The 20391-nt window shown below is 39.9% G+C and overlaps 1 protein-coding gene and 1 non-coding gene across 2 annotated transcripts in view; both read left to right on the forward strand.

The window, feature by feature from the left end:
* The window catches only part of OTUD7A (OTU deubiquitinase 7A), a 383700-nt gene that overhangs the window by 133107 nt on the left and 230202 nt on the right, over positions 1-20391 (forward strand). The window lies entirely within an intron of this gene.
* LOC124236573 (U6 spliceosomal RNA) lies at positions 10299-10404 on the forward strand. The gene has a single exon (XR_006887802.1). It is a non-coding gene; the product is annotated as a U6 spliceosomal RNA (small nuclear RNA).

The raw sequence follows: 20391 nt of genomic DNA on the forward strand, positions 1-20391 counted from the left end.
TTTTTGTACCAGGTGTTATATATTAGTGAACAAACAAACTCAAGTCCATGTCCTCATGGAAATTACATTCAGGTGGGGGACATGGACAGTGAATACAATATGCATGTGTAATAGAGCCACTGTTAGTGCTAAATGCTGAAGAGAACAATAAAGCAGAGAAGGGAGATTGAAGCAGGGAGGACAGACAGGGGAACTGAACATTTAGACAAGGAGGTCTGGGAAAGCCTCACCAAGAGCCGACTGTGAAGATCTGGAGGAGGAGAGGAGTGAGCTGGGATGCTTGGGGGTGGGGAGAGGGATGTCCCGAGATGAGAGAGGACTGACCTGATGGGCAAGGCCTTCAGCTGACTGATCTGTGCTGGCATTTTCAGGGAACAACCTGGAGGGGTATGGCTGAGGAGGAGGGAGAGGGAGACGCAGAGGGGAACCGAGCGCCAGGCCATGTGAAGCATTGTGGGGCGTGGTAGCACTTTGACTTTTCCTCTGATATGGAACCTCATTGGAGGGTCCTGGGCAGGGGAATTAGATCCAACTTAGGTTTAATGAGATCACTGTGGCTGCCATTGTGAAGCTAGGGGTCAGCATTGCTGGGCAGGGAGACTAGTGAGGAGGCAGTTGCAATAATGCAGATGAGAAAAGACAATGCTTGGATGAGGATGGTGGCAGGGGGAGTGGTCAGAAGCAGACGGCTCTGTCTTCAGATTGTGGTTAGAACACAACAGGACTTGCTGATGGGCCAGATACAGAATGTGGAAGAAAAAAGTTAAAGTGGACTCCTACTGTCTCTGGCTGGAACCGATGGAGGCCTGGGGTTGCCCTGTACCAAGATGGGGAACATTCCAGAAAGATTTGATTTGGGAAGAAATATCAGACTCTCTAAAGCTGAGTTTTGGACATGTTTACTTTGAAATGTATATTGCACATCCAAGTTATCCAGAAAGGGATTATCTTGGGACCAAAAATGAAGGAGGAATTTAAAACGTAATGCCACAACTTTCAGCACATGAACAATAAGGAGAAACTGACAGATGCAAATCATAGTGAGAGACTAATATGTCTTTCTCAGTAATTTCAAACAACAGGAAAAATTCAGCAAGGGTATAGAAGATCTCAACAACAAAATTATGAGACGTCAATCTAATATAGAGAACCCTGTAGAGTCGCTGGATGTGTTAGAGTAAGACAGTTTCCACTGTTGTTTTGTTTTTTTTCCTATTCATTCATTCAGCAAATATTTATTGAATACTTCATATGGACCAGATAGGTGCTTTCCAGGCTAAGAAAGAAACTTAAGTCACGGACCCCACTGCTTAAGCCTAAACAAGCAGACAGGGTGGAGGATGGATGATGAACAAGGGATTCTGCGGTCATGGCAAAATTAGGCAAGGGAAGATAGGAAGGGCGAGACTGGGGAAACTTTCTAAGGTGGCTCTTTAAAACGTAATAGAAATTATCTGGCAAAGAAGTAGGGATGCCATGAGAAGAGATGCAGAGAAGCATGTTGTGTTTTCAGAAAACTAGAAATTAAGGAAAAAGCAAGTAGTCAAAGAGTGATGGGGGAAAGTCAGGTGGACACCTTGGGCAATTTGAGCCTCAAGCTAATCATTATAGAAGCAGGTACTATTAAATAGGTAATACATTACTTATTAAATAGGTAATGATTCTTAGTAAAGAAAAATGCATATGTACTAATATAAATAAAAGAATGAAGAAAAGAATAAAAGAATGACAAATCAACTGGAGGGTAAAGGAAAGCTTTCTCTTAGAGGGGAATGCCAGCTAATAAATGTACAAGAAAGGAAGGAACTAGAAAATCACCGTTTGACAACCACCAAAGTATTAACTGTTGTAGACAATGATATCCCTGGGTGCTAGACCAGCGAAGGCAAATTCTGTGAGAAACGATTACACAAAGGATCTCCGTGCAAGGTCGATGTTAATTACGAATGGAACAACAGTAACTTATAGTGGAAGAACCAGACAGTCTGAAATGAAAGACTGAGAAGCTGTTCCGGATTTTTAAAAACTAGATTAGACAAATGAGAACAAAATGCAGTATGGGATCTTGGACCAGAAAATAAGTGTTTTGCTACAAAAGACATTGTTGGGACAATGGGTAAAACTTAAATAAGGTCTGTAAATTAGCCTCGTAAATGGAGAGAATAATAAAGTGAGTGCAAAACTTTAACATTTGGGAGAATCTACTTGTATATAAATATATGGGAATTCTTTGTACTATTTTTGCGAATTTTCTCTGTTTGAAATTATTTCAAAATTTAAAAAATTACAAATGAAGGAGATGGCATTAAATCAAAGAAGGCCATTTACAGCCCGTTACAGAGGTGTACGTGTGATGCATCCTGCAGTCCTCCACAGTTCATCCCAAACGGCGTAGGCCTCTGGGCAGCTTTCAGAGGGCGTGACCCACTCATATCTCTCTGGGTCCATATGCATAAATTTTACAAGGTGCAATCACAGGGAACATACCATTTGGTAATCATTTTTTTAGGTAACTTTTAATGTCTAAAAATTGTTCCACTGAAGTCAATAGGCCAAATTTCCTAACAACAGCCCGCATTATTGGGTACTCAGATTGCTTTTCCAGCAGATCCTCGAGAGGCAACAGTGAAGATATTTGAGCACCATCAAGCACATGTCCTTTCTTCTGTGGCACATTCTGATCCAGGTGTATGCAGCTGGCCGGCCCCTGCTCCTTTCTGTGGAGGTTGTGCCCCCGCACGCAGCATGTGAGAGCCTTTGCGCCACTGTCTTTGAATGCTGATGCATCTCAACAATGTAATCTGCATTTAGACCACAGAATAAGTGGTATTGAAATAATTACGCAATATTCTTAAATTAGTAGGTCAGAATGGTTACCAGTAAATCTCTCTAATGCTTTTTCTCTGGTTGTTTCTTTGGATTCCTGACGTAAAAAGGTGATTAATTTCATTTTCATAATTTTTTTTACAATTACAAAACTTCCTTACAAACCAGTATGAACCACAATCATCTATTTGTGTCTCACTCTACCGCTAACATGTGGGCAACATCCATGTCTTAGTGTACCTTCAGAAGGCAGCACGCTGCTGAGCTGGGAAGGACTCAGTACAACTTTGTTGAATGGAAATAGCAATGCACTCTTCAAGGAGAAAGGAGGAAATGCTCAGAGGTGAAACAGAAGAATGTGTTGAATGGTTGGTTGCCTTTATAATTTTCATTTATTTCTTCAACATGCTTTTACTGAGTAGCTCTCACATTCCCTGAACTGTGCTAGGTCCTGGGGAGACAGAACAGGCAAGTTCTCAGAACTTAAATTCTCTGGAGGGAGCATACACAGGATGGATGGACAGATGGATGGACAAATGGACGGATAGACAGACAGATGGAGTGCTAATGTTAATACAGATTATGACAGTGCAACCGAAGAAGTAGTTGGTGTGGCAATAAAATAATGGGAAGGGAAGTTTAGAGAGCAGCATCAAAGAAGGCTTCCCAGCAGTGGTGAAATTGAAGCAGACACTTGAAATGAAAGGAGGAGAATCTAATACTTGAAATAAAGGGAGGAGGATGGGAAGTGCAATGGAAGCTCTTCCAGGCAAAGTCAATCACAAGTGCAAGAAAGGGTGAGGAAAGCACCTGGCATGTGTGGCAGATGGACAGAAGGCTCCACCTGAAGGGCTGTTCTAGGCCAGCCAGGGCACCAGGTGAGCCTGGAGAGGTGGGCACAGCCTAGTGGTGCAGGACTGATGAAAGCTTAGAAATAAATTTGGATTTTCTTCCAGTGCTTTGGGAAGCCCTTGATGGGTTTCCAGCAGGGAATGACGTGATATAATTTACATATTTTAAAGATCTTTCTGGCTGTGTGGAGAAGGGACTGAAGGAAGGGGCAGACTGGTTTGCTGATGTGAGTAAAAGCATTCAAACTGAGTGAAATGATCAATAGCATACTAGCAAACATCCAGCTACGTGCTAGGAAAGCTGTTTTTCACAAATGCGTGTAGACAGAAGTTGGATTGGAGAAGTCCTTCATGAGCCCATTTTACACAAGGGCTCTTTTACGGTCCATAGATTTTTATTACCCATCCTTTTTATTGAAGTATAACATACCCACAGAAAACCACACATCAAAATGTACAACCTTATGATTTAAAAAATGCAAATATCCCTTTGTAATCACCACTCAGACCAAAACATAGAGTATTATCTGCAGCCATTCAGCTCCCTTGTGTTTTTCCTCCTTTTTATTCTCTTTACTCTCTCCACTATCACGACCTCTAACCTATGGATTATTTTTGCCTATTTTTAAACTTTGTGTGATGAATGGAATCAAATAATATGTTTGTTGTGTGTACCATCAGGTCATTCGTTCATGATATCTGTTAATATACCATTTGTCCATGTGGGAATCTACACCAGTTTATCCATTCTACCATTGGTTATCATTGGGGTTGCTTCTAGCCCTTAGCTCTATGAATCATGCTGCTATGGAAATACTTGCCATATGTTTTGGTACATGTGTGTGCATGTTGTGGTTGGATATATACCAAGTGCTAAAATTGTTGTTCTATGTATGATCAGCATTGATGGACACCGCCAAGTAGTTTTCCAAAGTTATTGAACCTGGTGCACTCTCACCAACCCCACAGGAAGGCTCCAGTTGCTTCATATCTTCACCAACACTTGGTATTTTCTGTTTTAATAATTTTAGACGTGGTGGGTACCTAATTGTGATTTTAATTTTATTTCACTTATCTGATAATGAATGAGGTTGAGAGACTTTTCATTGAGTCTTGACCATTCAGGCATCCCTTTGTGAAGTACATGTTCAGATACCTTCCCATTTTTCTATTGGATCAACTATTTCTTATTAACTTCTTCTTTATAAATTCTAGATTCTAGCCCTTTCTTGATTCTTTTGATTTCAGTGGTCTTTTCTCTCTCTGTAGTTCACCTCTTTACCCTCTTAATGATGTTTTCTAGTAAAAAGAAGTTCTTACTGTTAATTTGCCTACTTTATTACTTTTTTTAACATTAGTTTGGGCATCCTGTTTCAGAAAACTTTGCCCATCCCACATTCATGGAGATGTTCCTCTACATTAGCTTCTAGAGGCTTTTTTTTCCTTTCATATTTAGAAATAACATCACTTTGTGTGTGTGTGTTGTGAGGTAGGGATCAGGATTCATTTGCCCATATGGCAATCCCATCAACTCAGTACATTTGCTGTGGACACAAATTCTCTCTCAAATACTCTGCAAGGTCATTTTTGTTAAATATGACTTTCTTCGTAAGCCACATGTAACGGGAAGTCAGTATTGATGTTTTGACATGGGTATGGAAGTAGAACACATGCAGCATCCCAAAGTGAGGTGCCAGGCCAAAGTGCACAAGTTAGGAAGGGAAAGAGCTAGAATCACTTCTCCAGTTTTTGGATTCCTCAGGTTGACCAGTGATCTAAAGGGAGGAATCAGGTGTGGGAGGAGAAAGGATTCTGTGATGAGAAATTTTTGAAAAGGCCATTAGGATGCCAATGTCAGCTCCTCTGTCTAATGGCAGGAGGGGCCTGCCTCTCACCTGGGACCCTTAGGCTGAGGATCAACAGGGATATTGGAGAATAAGGTGCCATCTCTTGGTTGGGAGGAGAGTTGACTAGGGTCTGGACCTCTTCTGGGCATCTTGAGGGTGAGGAAAGGGATCAGGTCACATTCCTCAAGGTTGTCAGAGAGGAATGTGTGGGTTGTGTTGAGCCCCATCATTGGGGCCACTTGGTGGGGCAGAGGGACCTCAGCTTCAAGAAGCCAGAGGTGTTCATCAGGTTCCTAAGAAGGCTGAAATTGCTGAAGGGGACCATTAAGAGCATAAATGCAGCCACTTGGGTCAAGGAAACTGGAAATAAGTGACCCTGTGATAGGAATCTCCAAGGAACCAGAGAAACGGCCCACAAGGGCAAGTGAGCCTTCAACATCTGCCAGGCCTGGGGGCCATAAGATAGGGTATGGAGTACCCTCAGGTCAAACTTCCCTCCTTCTGCCTCCACATAGCAGAAGATGCCAGGCCTCACCCCTTTACAGCAGGCAGGAGCACCCGCAGGCCTAGAGGAGCCAGAAGAAAGGCTTACCTGAAATGAAGTTTGGAGATGGTGGTGTTGATTAGCCCCAAGGACAGAATACATTCTGTTTATGGTGCACACTGTGTATAACTCAGGAGACATGCCCTATTCTCATCCAGTGGAAGGAATGACCCTTCTGAATTCCCCCACTGAATTTTTTTAAGGAGATCAGAGGGAGACCAAAATTAAGTTGCGTTTTGATTGTCTCCCCCAAGTTGTGCTCATTCAGTTTCCCTGAGTCTTTCTCTAGGCGGATAACTCCCTACTCAGCACCACCCTAGGCGGGGGTGCCTGGTTGCTCAGGGACTGTCACCCCTGTGTGGGGTCCCCCAGAAGGGTCTTTGGGGCAGGATCCCACCTTGTGCCCTGGGGCATAGCTGTGCTTCTTTGATGCACAATTATAGGTGATCAAGCAATCTCTGTGGAGGAAATGGAGAGAGAAACACAATACCGACTGCTGAAGGAGGGAAGAAAAATTCCCTTTCTGGCCACTATCCTAGTATGTGGCCTCCTAGCCGCTCAGTGTACCCACAGGGAGAGCCTTAAAGGATGTAAGTGATGCATCTTAATCTAAGGTGACACAAACAAAATGCATTCCTTATCCCTTATTTCCAGTTATCTCAAATGTGCATTATTCTTGTATGTTCTTTGAACCTCAATGCAAACCACAGAATCAGGTCTCAAATTTAAAACCAGTGATGTTTTGCAACTTTGCTAGGAAGAAAATACCTTGTGTTATGGGGGTAAAGCCTTTCTCATTCTTGAGTTTGTATTTTTCCATTTTTCAAGACTCCATGGGTATTACAGATATCATCATGCAATTTAGAATTTATTCCCCCTGGAGAGTCAGGTGGCTTCAAGGTGTCTTCAAGGTGATTTATAGCAAGTGAAGTTTGCAGAATTATGGAGAGTGGTGATAAGGGTAAAGTAAGCCAAGAAAGAGGGAGGAAAAAAAGAAGAAAAACAATGTTGATTAGAGGATTTAGGACCAGGTGATGTGGTTTAAAGCTCAGGGAAGAAAATGAGACGCTCCGACACAGCACGTTGTAGCAAGAGATACTGCACTCTTTGCCATATGGAGCTGAGCGGGCTCCAGGGAGACAGGCTGGAGCAGGGAGTGTAGACAAAATCATGACATCACCCTGGTCTATACCCTCAAGGAGTGACTGAGAGCCTGCAGTCCAGTCTCATCCCCTTTAAGCCAGGGGCCTGCTGGATTTCAGCCTTTTTCATCACTCATGCCTTTTTGTGATGGAATGTTTCCCATTGCTGGTTTGGGAAATCAAGCTTTCATCAGCTCATGAACTAGCCAGTTAACAGCATTTGTCATAAGGATCATTTCCTCGCTGCTCATTCTCATTCTTTCTTGCCCCTATCAACACTCTAGCCATCTGTGTGACCTCGTGTGAACCACAAACAGAGTGAAAAGTATCCCCAAACTCTGACCTAGACTTAGTGTAATTCCACATCGCTGCCGGTGCTGAGTGGTCTGACTCTGTGTACTAGGCAGGACTAGGCCCTGCTGGGCTTTGTGCCCTAAGTCAGGCTGCTGGCTTTCTTTGTATACTCTGGAAACCAACCTGGGGAGTTGGCTCAATTTCTTTGTCATTATTTCAAAGGATCCCCTTTAACTCAAGATTTGATGAAGCAACCAAAAAAGTCTTGTTGTAAAGAATGGAACAATATTATAGAAAGGGAGGCTGTGTATGTGAAATGTAAGATATATAGTCATAATATAGTCATATCGTATAACATGTAACATAGTCATATAACATATAGTCAAAATCTCAAGGATAAGTTGCTTTAAAATATAATATGTTTGTAGAAAATTTGAGGCATGGTGAGGCCAGCAAATCAGGAGACAACTACCATTGCCAAGGTAGTTTGTTACTCACAATTCCCAAAAGGAGAGGGCATGCCACGCCACAGGGAGCCACATGAGGAAGCACCATACTGGGCTGATCAGGTGGCAGAGGGAGCAAGAGGAAAATGTGGGCAAGAGCCTTTATTGTGCTTTCCAAGGGGAGGAACAGGAGAGGAGGGGTAAGCAGGCTTAGGATGGACTAGTTTGAAAATTTCAGTGACAGTGGGCTCTGGGGCTTAAGGGCTGTCCCTAGTTGCCTGGTACCTGATCCTGGGGTGATTAGGGCAGGTGGAGAGTGGCCTGGAGTGTGAGAGCCCAACAGAGGAGGTGGTGGGGATATGGGCTCTGGACTGATGGGTTTGTATTTGAAAGGCACACTTGAGAGTGAGTTGCTTACTATCTCTAGGAATTGGTAAACCCTGGGGGGCGTGCTGTCTCTCTAGGGTAAACAAAGCCCCAAGATGTCAAAGCATGAAATATAGAAAATAAAAGACATAGTTAATACACAAGTACAACACCTGCGCAGCACCAGCTCATTTTGTGGTGGGAGGAGAAAGTACAGAGCTGACGAGGCAGGTGGTGCCATGCTCATTACAACCCCTCCTTCCCCAGGCAGATGAGTTTCCAGAGGGACCATGCCTGAGGGGGCACCTCTGCCCTGCTCACCACACCCCTCTGAACTGTTACCCCCTGGCTCTCTTCTGCATCTCATGCCTCTCCAGAGGGGCTCCTGGCTGTTTTAGCTCTCTCTTTTTCATTTATCTGTGTTAGGATTTTGTTAAATTAACATTGGTTAAGTAGAGCCCTGGGATACCAGATGGTGAGTCACTCTCAGCAAAAGACCGCAAGAGAAAGTGAAGTAGAGAAATTTATTACTCACAGGTCCTGGAGGAAGTACCTGGCTTGCCTCGAGGGGCCACATGGGAAAGTCAAGGCAGGGTGCAGGCAGAGAGAGAGAGAGGCAGGACCTGGGGCTCGTGCCTTTATTAGGGTCTGTGGATGCAGTGCTTCGGGTTTCCTGGGCTAAGTCCAGATTCATCAGTTCTAACCAAAAGAGAGGGGTTGTAGTGAACTCCACAGGGGTGTTATCAAAGGGTCTTACAAGGGCAAGGCCCTGGGAGACGGTGGAGACTCTTTGTCACAAGGGCTATTGGGGAAGTTCTATCAGGAACTTACATTTGCTTGTGATTCTGTGAGCTGTCATCCATGGCATGTGCTTGCTGAGGGGCTAGTGTCAGTTTAAGGTCTCTGCAGGCCATCTGGCCAAACAAAATGGATGCTGAGGCAGCAACAGCATCGAGTAGCTGAGCTAAACTGTCAGCAACCTCCCAATGCAGGTGAGTAAGGATCCCCTTGTCCTTGTCCCCCAGTGCCTGGCACAGCACTGCTATAAACACTCAATACACATTGGGGAAACTGTGACTTGAGCACCTAGGACCACCAAAGACATCCTATCCACTCCACGCAGCAGTTCTGGAGGGCAGATGCTATAACTGTGAAAAAGTCTCCATCTCAGCCCAAATTGTCTCAAATTCAAATTTAAGTGCTTTAAGCAGGTAGGGCTGGCTTCTTTCTGTGCCTGTTGCTTATGCCCTGTTGTGGGCAGCGCTGAAGGTTAGTTTGAATCCCTTCCCCGCTCTCTGTGAAGTCTATCGGTCATCCCATGTCCGGCAGTTGCTGAGGAAGGCCCAGGGTGCGACACCTCGTCCCCGGTCCCTTGTTGGCATCCTTCTCTGACGGGCACCCGCGCACCTCCCCTGGCTGCAGGGCCCAGGCTGTTGCTGTTTAATCATTCTGTGCCTCATTTACATACTGGCCATAGGAGCCTGACACTGCTAAACATAAATGGTTTCCTTACATATTTTTTCTTTAGGGCGTTTGCCCGTGTTCTAATAGGGGTGTTCATCTTATGAGAGTCCTTTATAGATCCTAGGTGAGATTTTTGTCAGGAATGCGGTTTGCAGATGTTCCCTCTGGTCTGTAGCTTGTCTTTTCACCTTCTTAACAAGGTCTTTCACAGAGCAAAAGGTTTTAATTTTAATTAAGTCCAATTTATCAGTTTTGCTTTTGATGTCACCAAATCCAATGTCCCAAAGATTTTCTCCTATTTTTCCTCCTAAAGGTTTTATAGGTTTGTGTTTTAAACACAAATCTATGATCCATTTGGACTTAAATTTTGTTTAAAATGTGAGGTTCTGGTTTTTTGTTTATGTTTTGGGGTTTTTTGTGTCTTTTTGCTGATGGATATCTCCTTTGCAAATGGATATCCATTTATTGAAGACTACCCATTGGGTTACTCTTCCACCTTTGTCAAAAGTAGTTGGCCAGTACTTGCTTTGGCAGCACATACACGAAAATTGGAGTGATACAGAGAAAATCACCATGGGCCCTGTACAAGGATGAATGAAAATTTGTGAAGGATTCGTATTTTTTAAATGACACTGAATTTTCCACTTAGAAATAGTTAAAATGACCAGCCCTGGTGGCTTAATGGTTAAGTTTGGTGTGTTCTGCTTCAGTGGCCCAGGTTCAGTTCCTAGGCGCAGACATACAGCACTCATCTGTCACTGGCCATGCTGTGGTGGCAGCTCACATACAAAAAGAGAAAGATTGGCAGTGGATGTTAGCTCAGTGCAAGTCTTCCTCAGCAAAAAAAAAAAAAAAGTTAAAACGGCCAATTTTATGTTATAAATCATATTTTACCACAATTTTGTTATATTTTACTACAATTTTAAAAACTTAATGATGTAATATTACAACAATGATTGAATTGTATGCTTTAAATGGGATAATTTTATGGTATGCAAATTATATCTCAATAAAGCTGTTAAAAAAATGCAGCCAAAGAAAAAAAACAACAATTGGCTGCAATTGTGTAGATCTCTTTCTCAGTTCTCTGTTCTGGACCATTTGTCTGTGTAGCTGTATAGTAAGCTGTGGCTGTCTAATAAGTCTTAAAGGGAAATAGAGTGCTTAATCCCATATTACTTTTGTTTTTCAAAATTGTTTTAACTCTTCTATTTCATTTGTCTTTCCATATCAATTATATAAACACTTCTCTATATCTACAAAAATCTTGCTGGGATTTTGATAAGAATTGCATTAAACCTATAGATCATTTGGGGAGATATTTTTACTATGTCGAGTCTTCCAGTCCATGAACATAGTATGTCTCACCATTTATTTAGATCTTCTTTTATTTTTTTCATCAGTATTTTATACCTTAAGCATACAAGTCCAGTACATGTTTTGTTAGATTTATATTGAAGTCTTTCATCTGTTTACTGAGTGATTGTGGATGGTGTCATATTTTTAATTTCAGTGCCCCTGTGTTTGTTGCAGTATGTAGGAATATGGTTTATTTTTTTACATTGATCTTATGTCCTGTGAGCTTGCTGAACTTACCTATTCTAGGAATCTTTTGTAGATTCTTTGGGGTATTTTCTGTGTTGGCTGTCACGTCATCTGCAAATAGGGACAGTTTATTTCTTCCTTTCCAATCTGTATGCCTTTGTTTTCTTTTCTTGCCTTATTGCTCTGGCTTGTACTTCTGGTACAATGTTGAATAAAGTGGAGAGAGCAAATATGGTCCCTAATCATGGGTGGAAAGAATTCAGTCTTTCACCATTAACTATGATGTTAGCTGTAGTATTTTTGTAGAATTCTGTACCAAGTTGAAGAAATTCCCCTCGATTCATGGTGTTCTGACGGTATTATCATGAATATATGATTGTGTGATTTGTCATCTTTAGCCTATTAATCTGGTGGATTACATTAATAAATCTTGAATGTTAAGCCCTCCTCGTATTTCTGGAATAACTCCTACTTGGTTGTAGGATTACACTATGACCAAGTAAGATTTATAATATATATATATATTTATGTATAGGTATGAATTTTTTATGTATACATATACAACTTTATATGTATACATATATACACACACTTATATGTTTTTACACCATGACCAAGTAGGGTTTATATTATTTATTATATTTATTTATATAGTACATTATTGCATAGAAATGATATTTGTGTTTATATTCATAAGGAATATTAATTACTTTTTTATGTACTGTATTTCTTAGATTTTGGTATTAAGGTAATACTGGCCTCATAAAATTAGTTCAAAAATGTTACTTTCTCATCTGTTTTCTGGAAGAGACTTTGTAGAATTGGTGTTAATTCTTGTTTAAACATGTGGTACTATTCTTCAAAATTCCTCAGAATTAAGGTGAGCCTGGAGATTTCTATTTTGAGAGATTTGAAATTACAAATTAAATTTCTTTAATAGCAATGGGGATATTCCAATTATCTATTTCATGTTGAGTGAGTTGTAGTAGTTTGTGCTTTCCAAGGGATTGGTCTGTTCATCCAAGTGACCAAGTTTGTGTGTACAGAGTTGTTTGAAATGATCCCTTATTATGCTTTTGGTGTCTGAGAACCTGTAGCAACATCCCATTTAATTCTTGTTATATATAATGTGTGTCTTCTCTTATTTTCTTTGTCAGTCTTGCTAAAGGTTTGACAATTTTATTGATGTTTTCAAAAAGTCAGCTTCTTATTTCATTGATTTTTCTCTATTGTTTTTCTGCCTTCAATTTCATTGGTTTCTGCTCTTATCTTTATTATTTTCTTCCTCTGGCTGGCTGTGGGCTTATTTTGCTAGTTTCATAAAGTAGAAGTTTATATTATTGATTGGAGACATTTTTCCTTTTCTGATACAAGCATTAAGTGCTATAAATTTCCTTCTCAGCAGTGCTCTAGCTGTGTCTTACAAATTTTGATTTGTTGTATTTTTATCTTCTTTCAACTCAATATATTTTTTATTTCTCTTGAGTCTTCTTCTTTGACCCATGGATTATTTAGAAGTATGTTGTTCAGTTTCCAAGTATTTGGAAATTTTCCTTTTATCTTTCTATTATTGACTTCCAGTTTTGATTCCATTGTGGTGAGAACACATTCTGTATGAGTTCAATATTTGATTTTTTAATGGTTTCTCTAAGTATTGCATTAAATATATGTAACTTACTGCAGTCTATTGGTGTTGGTATTTTACCAATTTGAATGAAATGTAGTTGCTTTACCTTCCTTTAAGTCCGTTTACCCTGCCCTATTTATAATTATCTTGAATATTTCTTCTATATAGTACTTTGAGAAGCACATCAGGCAATGTTATAATTTTTGCTTAAACCATCAGACATAATTTAGAAGAGGAGAATTAAAACTTCTTGTATTACCCAAATTTTTAATCTTTTCATTGTTTTTTCTTCCTTCCTGGAGGTTTCTTTTATTATCATTTCCTTTCCATTTTAAGAACTTCCTTAGCCGTTCTTTTAGGGTAGGTCTGCTAGTGACAAATTCTCTTAGATTTCCTTCATCTGAGAATGTCCTAATTTTCCTTTCATTCATGATGGATATATTTGCTGGATGTAGAACTCTGAGTTGACAGTTCTTTTCCTTCAGCACTTAGAGAATGTTATTCCACTTCCTTCTGGTCTTACTGGTTTCAGATGATAAATGCATTGTCACTTGAATTGTTTGTCACCTATAGGTAAGATGTCATTTCTCTTACTATGTTTTCAAGGTTTTTTCTTTGCCTTTAGTTTTCAGGAGTTTGATTATTTTGTGTTTGACATAGATTTCTTGAATTTATAACATTTCATGTTCATTCAGCTTCTTGAATCTGCAGGTTTAAAATTCCTGCCAGATAATTCCAACATCTGTGTTATATAAGTATTGGCATCTATTGCTTGTCTTTTCTCATTCAAGTGGAGCTTTTCTTAGTTCTTTGTATGATGAGTGATTTTCAGTTGTACCCTGGATAGTATGTTCTGAAATTCTGAACCCTATTTAAAGTTTCTTTTAGCTGGCATAAAGTCCGCCTTGGACACCAGGCTGGCAGAGGAAGGAAGGCACTTCCTTGTTACTGCCAGGTGGGAGTGGAAGACAAAGTTCCCCACCCAACCCCTGTGTCTACCCTGAGGAGAGAGGGGCACCTTGTAATTGCTGAGCTGCTGAGCATTGCAGAGGACAGTGGGATACCTCATTTCAGGCCAGCAAGAGTAGAAGTCTAGGCTTCCCACTCAGCCTTTCTGACAGGGGTGGGTGGAATCACAGTTTTTTCCATACTATTTGGCTAGAGTACTGTGGTCATTGTCCAGAAGTCTTCCATCTTGCTAGGCCACATCTTTACATGTCCTTTGGCCAGAGAGAGCAGATATTTTTTTGAGTGTGTCTTTTGGCATACCCAGGTGGCTAGCTGGTCCAGAACCCAGTGCAGAACATATGAGGCATAAAGGCCACCAGGGACCTCATCATTGTATTGTTTTTCAGATCCTGAGGTCCTTAGCGAGTCTACCTTTTACTGTCTTACCTTTCAGAATCTTCCTAGTTTTTCAATTTTTTTTTCAGTTTTGCTTTTTGTTTGTTTTTTCTTTTTTTAGTATATAATGCCAAGAGTTTTAAGCTGTTCTTAGTGCTACAAGCAGGGAAAAATGTGCCTGCTTCATCTTGTCCTGGAACTGGAACCTCACATTGTTAAATTATTTTATCCCATCCATACAGGCTGGGTGTGCTCGTGGGCAGCCGTGTTATTCTAATCAGTACTCTGTTTTTCTGCCACTGAACACTTCACTTGTTGACCGTTACTTTTCAGCAAGTATAATGGTCAAATGTATTTATTTGAGGTCCTGTTTCATTTTCATACCTTCTCATTTTAAGCCCTATCTATTTCCCCATGTTGGTTAGATCAAATAAGTAAACCAAGAATTTTACGTGGATAACCATACATTCCTCATTTTTGTGTTTCTCTTATTCAGTTGTTTACAAGGCTTTAACAAGGAGAACCCACTGTTAGAGAGACAGGAGTGGCTGGCTCTACAGCTCCAGAAGCAAACACAGTGAATTTCTACTGTTACTGCCAGGAACAGCTTAGGATCTCAGGCCACCAAACTACAAACTTGGGCAGACCTTCCTTTCTTTCTTACTGCCCAGTTGTTAGCCTTGTCCTCAAATTTTTCCTTCCAGTTCCTGCCCGCCCCATCTCTCCAGGTTTTGCTCTCATGTCTATGCACCTCCACACAGTGCTGGAGGCCACTCCATGGACACCGTGGATGGTGGAAGGGGGCAGCCCTGCCTCCTGCTGTGGTGAGAATCAAGTTCTCTGAGAACCAGGTCCCATTTTGCAGGCATATCTTCCCATAGCACTATGCCTTAATAATTCAAGTTCTGGTACCTCATTTGCAGGCACTACTGTTTCAAGACATGTGCCTTGGGCACATGTGCTGCTGTGGCTTTAGGTTCATCGTCATTCCGCTGGTTGTGATTGTAGCCTTGCTGGAAAAAAAAAAAAACTTTTTTGTGATGAATAGCAAAAGGATTTAAATTCCTTAGTGCCTTTTTTTGTTGAATATCTATGTTCTTCCAATTAGAAAAGTGATATGTGACTATTAGGGAAAATTCAGAAAGCATGTAAAAGAACAAACACGAACAACAAACAAACAATTATCTATAATCCTGTCACTCAAAACTTATGACTGATAATATTTTTATTCCTTGTTTTTGTTACACAATCAATCCATACTCATATGTGAATACGTTCTCTCTCTCTGTCCCTCTGTCTCCTCTCTCTCTCTCTCTCCATCTTCCCCTGCCCCGTCCCCTCCCTCTCCCTCTCCTGAATGCCTTTCTGCATTACCCCCTTATACTGCTGCATTTCACTTAGATTCTGATGGGTCTCCTCCCCAAATCCCAGAGAGGATCAGAGTGCAATTCATTCCACTACTACTTTTACATCCTCCATCAACTTACTTGACCTTCTTCTCGACCTCATCCTTTGGCCCAAAAAGAGCACAGGACACCTGCATCTCTCATTTCTCCTTCCCCAACTTTCTCTCTGCCAGAGTCACTGCAAATAGTGGGCTTCCCATTTCTTGATCATGAAGTCTTGAGGTGTCTCCCTGGCAGATAGTAAAAGTTCTCTGATCTAGTCAGAGAATCTAGGTCTCCCTCAAAAAGCCTTGAAAAGTTCTACTACTGGGATTCAGAAAATTGCTTACTTGCTTTTTTATTACCACTAAGCCTGAGTTTCAAGACTATAATCTTATAAAGGAGGTTAAGAGAAGCCAACATTGAGACTCAGAGCTGATCAGTGACCGCTTTGATTCTGAGTGTAAGTCAGCCTTAAAAGGGAAAGCTGAAACATAATTTAAGGAAGAAAGATGTAAACATTCAAGATGGAATGCTCATTACAATATAATGTGGCTGCACCAAAATTTCTCCCACCGTTCTCCTCCCCTATGGATGATGTTCAGACTTTTGCTATTGCGAATAATTCTGTGTCACGGGGGGAGGCTGTTATATATACATTTTTCTATACTAGAACTCAACTTTTGTGGGATAAAATCTTAAAACTGTGATTCAAAGGGCATGTACATTTTAATGTTTAGTGTATGCTGGCACATCCTTTCTCAGTTCACATTCCCACCCCTAGTGTGTGAGGGGCACATCTCCACCACCACTGGATGTGAGGTATTCTTTTTGAGTTTTGAAAATATCATCAGATTAAAAAACAAAAGTAGTTTTTTTTGTTTTTCTTATTTTTTTATTTTTGCTTTGCATTTCCTTGACTGCTTGTGAAGTGTGATAGGCAGTGCATTCTATCAAAGCCTTATCAGCTATCCCCAAAACCTCTTTTACAAGAAGGACTTTTACTCATTTTCATCTGTGACTGTTGTTCTTTGTCAACTGTGTAAGCTCTTTGTACATTAGGAAGTCTAATTTTTGGTCAAGCGTGTTGCAAATAATTTCACCCAGTCTCTTCTTAACTTTGTGTATATCTCATTCTATTTTACTGTAGGAATGCATACCACAAGCAAGAAGTATAAGAAGTATGAATTTTTAACAAAGGACTTAAAAATCTAAATAATGGAGAGAGATATTATGATCATGGGTGGGGAAACTAAATTTGAAGACATCAGTCCCTTGGAAATTAATATAAACATGCATCGCTTAACGACGGGAACACATTCTGAGAAATGTATCATTAGGCAATTTCATTGTTGTGCAAACATCATAGACTGCTTACACAAACCTGGATGGTATAGCTTCCTACACACCTAGGCTATATGGTACTAATCTATGGGACCACCATCATACATGTGGTCCATCATTGACTGAAACATCGTTATGTAGCACATGACTATATATAAGTTAAACACACAGTTTTAATCAGTACCCTAGGTTTTTGTTTTAACTGAGCCCAAACTCACAAATATCACCAAGAAATGCTTGATAAAGAATATAAGGGGACTTGTGACATATGCTAAAAGCATCACTTATCTATTCTAGTGCATTGGCACCAAAATGAAAAGAATAAAAATCACTGAGAGTAGAGATTTTACAAACAGATTGAAGCATAGATGTATTTTAACTCAGTGGGAAAAGATGGCATATTTAATGAATATCTTATCCTGATCAATGATGGTGGAAGAAAATAGAATTGGATGCCATCAATATGCCATGTAGATGAGTAAATTCCAGATGGTTTTTAAATCTAAATGTAAGGTAAAAATTCAGACGATACAGATATTAGGAGAAAGTTTAGAAGACTATCCAGGGAGGCCTTCTTAAGTCCAGAATGATAAAGAAATCGATTGGCAGATTTGGCTACATAATAATACTTCAGCATATTTTCTTTTGATCTTTTACATAAGCACTTTTACATTCTTGAGGAAATGCCATATATATGGTTTTTCTCTTGATTTTGTTTTTACTTCTTCAGTGTTTCTCCATGGCATGTAAATCTTTAAAAATGTAACTCCGGTATCTCTCTCTGTTTCACTTTATGCGTGTACTATCATTTATTCAGAACTTAGAATTTTTAAACAGAAGCCACAATTTCTTGAAATTATGTTTTTTCAAAAGTGGAAAACACATTCCATAATATCTTGAATAGAAATTTGACATGAAAGACGCGTGGCATACCATGGTACCAACTCTCAGGATGAATCAATTGGGTGCCATATGGCAAACCAGACCTTGTGCTCTCACAAATAATACAGTGGGAAAACAACATTTAATAAATTGTCAGCACCATTTAGTATAAAACAGGAAGAACATTAGTAGGCCCATCCCCACACCATTTATATTTGTAGATAGAAGGTGGAGTACAATGTCCCAAGGACCAGGTGCTGATTACAGATGTTTGGCAAAATTCATATGTAAAATCAATAACATATCCAGGAGATTTTTCTTTGATAGTATCCCAACAGTTTTCATAAACACTTTGTTACCATGCTTATTGAGGTATAATTGACATGTAACGTTGTATTAGTTTTAGGTGTACAACGTGATGATTTGGTACACATATATATTGAGAAATTATTGCCAAAAACTTAACATCAATCACCTTACATAGTTACAATTTTTTTCTTGTGATAAGAACGTTTAAGATCTACTGTCTTAGCACTTTCAAATATACAATACAGTATTATTAACTATAGTCACCATGCCGCACATTACACCCCAGGACCTTATTTGTCTTATAACTGGAGGTTTGTACCTTTTGACCACCTTCAGCTGTTTCACTCACCCCCAACCCCTGCCTTTAGCAACCACCAATCTGTTCTCTGTATCTATGAGTTCAGGTTTTTTTAGATTCTTCATAAACACTCTTTAGGAGTTTTAAGAGAAGGAATAGAAATTTGATTCTGCAAATTATGGCAGTAATGTCCACATTGCATAACATTCTGGTACAGATGACTGGAAGAAAGGAGTGGATCCTGTGAGCAGTCACAACTTGAAATGGTGTTACTAGAGACCAGCATAGGTCTTCCCTCATTTTCTCACTGGTGAGAGCTTTTGTAGGGGAATACTTGAGACATCATACATCTGAATTTGTGCAGTACATTTAATAAAGAGGTAGCATAACATAATGGTTAAATAAAAACATACACATGCAACAAACAAAAAAACTGCATTTGAATCAGAAGATTTGGGTTCAAATCCCTAAACTGTCACTTACCTGTTGTTAATCTTGGAGAAGTCACTTCACTTCTGAGTCCAAGCTTTCCATTTGTAAAATGAAGGTGTTGGATTTTAGGTTATTTCTAAGGGCTCTTTAAGCTATAACACTGTTCTTATAAATTCTTATAAATGGTAATGATGGAAAGCTGTAGCCTTGATGAGTTTAATGAGATAGAATTCACCATTGTTGACTACCATAACCAAATAACACATTATCTATTAGTCATTTAGTTAAGCCTAGAAATGAGTCTTTAGTGGTTTGCCATGAGGCTGTCTTCCTTCCTGTCTAGCCATTTTATAAATGCTATAGGACAGGGATTGGCAAATATGCCTGGTTAGGCAGGTGACTGGAGCCAAAGGGAATCCAAGTGAGTTCTGATAGGCAGGAGTACTGGTGTGCTGAATCTAACCCAATAAAATTTAGTGCTGATGACTACAGAATGGTGAGTTTAGATGGAAAGATAAAGGCAAAGAAGCAAACAAAGAACAGCTGTTTAAGTGGGAAGCAAGAGCCGTCATGTAACCAGTAACTTCATGTGAGTTTCTGAAGCCACAGTAAATTGGAATGGGACAGATGGGTCCAACTAATCAAGGCTTTGCGCTTCTCTGTCCTGTGGGCCAGATCACGTCTGAAGGGTTCTTGGCCAGAGCAAGGAAGGTCTAGAGGGAGTAATTTCCTGACTCTAGAGCAAGTCTGGTAGGAAGGGAAAGAATAACTACTGGGTGTTCTATTGTCCACGATAAAAATCAGTTGGGCATATTTGTGTGCTTCTATTTCTGGGCTCTCTATTCTTTTCTATTGATCTATGTGTCTCGTCCTCCACCAATACCACAGAGTCTTAATTACTGTACCTATATGGTAAACCTTAATTTCAAGTAAATTGATTCCTCCAACTTTATTCTTTTCAAAATTGTTTTAACTATTTAACTTTCCATATAAATATTGCAGTAATCTTGTCTATATCTATAAAAAAACTGCTGGATTTTGACAGGAATTGCACTAAATCTGTATGTCAATTTGAGGAATATCAACAACTTTAGTATGTTGAGTCTTCAAATTCACGAACACATAATGTTTCTCCGTTCATTTAGATCTTTGCTTTATTTCATCCTTGTTTTGTAGTGTTGAGAATACAAGTCCTGTACATGTTTAGTAAGATTTACAACTAAGTATTCATTTCTTAATGAGCAATTTTAAATAATATTGTATTTTTAATTTCAGTGTCCACATCTTCATTCATAACAGAGAAATACAAAAAATGTTTGTGTGTTGATCTTGTATCATGGGACCTTGCTATAACGCTTATTAGTTCTAAGAGTTTTTGTAGATTCCTTGGGGTTTTCTACATAGAACATCATGTCACCTAGAAATAGCAACAGTTTTATTTCTTT

The sequence above is a fragment of the Equus quagga genome, chromosome 2 (genome assembly GCF_021613505.1).
Source record: "Equus quagga isolate Etosha38 chromosome 2, UCLA_HA_Equagga_1.0, whole genome shotgun sequence".
Classification (NCBI taxonomy): Eukaryota; Metazoa; Chordata; class Mammalia; order Perissodactyla; family Equidae; genus Equus; species Equus quagga.